Raw genomic sequence first — 1,720 nt, 5'->3', positions numbered from 1 at the left:
AGTATTTATCTCCTCAATCGTTGCAAATATCCGTCCTTTCATAGGTTTCAGTTTTGGAAGCAATAAAAAGTCACATGGAACCAAATCCGGGGAATAGAGTTTCTGAGGGATGATATTGGCGTTGTTTTTGGCCAATAAATAATTACATTTCTTTTGGTTCAAATTAAATAGTTTCGAAACAAACTGAGCTGACACTCGTCTCAAGCCAAAAACGTTCGAAAAAAATTTATGACACGGGCCATGCGATATGTGAATATCCTCAACAACTTCTTTGATAGCGATTCGACAGTTTTCATCTGTTGTTGACGTTCTAGGGCGTCCAGAGCGAGGCTTACCATTGGTATCTTCCAGGCCCTCTTGGAAGAGTTTATACCATTTGTAAACATTTTTTTTTTACCAAGAACAGTTTCACCGTATACCACTATCAACATTTCAAGTTTTTTTGAGCATTTAATTTTATTTTTACACAAAATTTGATGCAATTTTGTTATCCATGTTTTTCAATAGTAAAAATCGCCGAACACACAAATACTTATAACCGTTATGCCTCTCACAAACAAACAAAACATATTATACAGTTGAAACAGCAAATATATGCTCGAGGAGAGTGTACTAACATAAAAAAATTAAAAAATCCAGCATACCAAACATAACTTGACTGCCAAATTTGAAAAGTCACTTTCCTTTTTGGACACACCTCGTATGTGAGTATACCTATGTTGAGTACGGTTGTGTCGGTTGTTAATTAGGATCGAGGACCACGCTCCAGTCCCAGTTTTTGGTCTTTAAGAAGGTAAAATCGATCCCTCGTGACGTAAAAAAGGTTTCCCCCTGGTTTTAATTATTGCGTTATGTAATAAAATAAATTATATGACTATATCTAAAAATGTAATATATTCGGATTATATTGTATTATAATGAAAATAGGAATATTTTTTTCGGAATATGTGCAATGATCATAATTTATATCTTATTTGGCTTATTAAATCATCCCCATTTTTAATGAAAATTCCAAGGACAGACAGACATAAATATGGACAGCCACAATACTAGTTTTGAGTAGAAGTTGCGCTTTTGTAACCAGTCCAGCCATAGGGAAAGAAATATATAGACACGACTAGCTTTTTTATCCAGTCTCAACCTCGACTGTCAAAAGAGAAAATAAATATTTGAAGAAAAAAACTTATGGTAGGAAGTCTTCTGTATTTTTCTTGTTGCCAACTGTTAGTTATTTTTTTCTATTCTTACCCCTGGAGCATATGCGACGACAAAGCCACCCCAAGGTCACGGAAACTCCAATTTAATGCAGCAACCCGTCCGTACAACATATACCTCAGAAGTTGAGGTATATACTGTTAATTATTATTTAGACTATAGTAATTAATTATTATCTAGAGAATAGTTATTAATTATTATATACATGGAATTGATTATCTTATCAATGACTGAGTATGAAATGACACGGAAATTCTAAACGAAGTCCCTTGATTGATATAAATTAATAAAATAATCCAAATCCTATACAATATCTTTTTTTGAGTTCATAATACGTAGCGTCAGCTGTTTTATGACATGCAAGTGGCAACCAATAGTAATTAGGGAAACCCCTGAAAGGAAAATACGCTACGTCCTTGTTTATTACAAAAAGCGAGCCATGAGAGGCGACAAAATACGCGAAGGATTGAGGGAAGATATCAGCTGACAAAAAGGTATACTTTAA

At 34.0% G+C, this 1,720-nt stretch overlaps 1 long non-coding RNA gene across 1 annotated transcript; it reads right to left on the bottom strand.

Moving 5' to 3' along the window:
* Positions 1 to 879: 879 nt before the first annotated feature.
* Positions 880 to 1,349, bottom strand: LOC139907143 (uncharacterized). The gene is made up of 2 exons (XR_011783544.1): positions 1,249 to 1,349; positions 880 to 1,146 (listed from the first exon to the last, which is right to left on the bottom strand). It is a non-coding gene; the product is annotated as an uncharacterized lncRNA (long non-coding RNA).
* Between the last annotated feature and the right edge of the window lie 371 nt (positions 1,350 to 1,720).

The sequence above is a fragment of the Lepeophtheirus salmonis genome, chromosome 14 (assembly GCF_016086655.4).
Source record: "Lepeophtheirus salmonis chromosome 14, UVic_Lsal_1.4, whole genome shotgun sequence".
NCBI classification, from domain to species: domain Eukaryota; kingdom Metazoa; phylum Arthropoda; class Copepoda; order Siphonostomatoida; family Caligidae; genus Lepeophtheirus; species Lepeophtheirus salmonis.
This window is presented reverse-complemented; position numbering and strand designations above follow the sequence as displayed.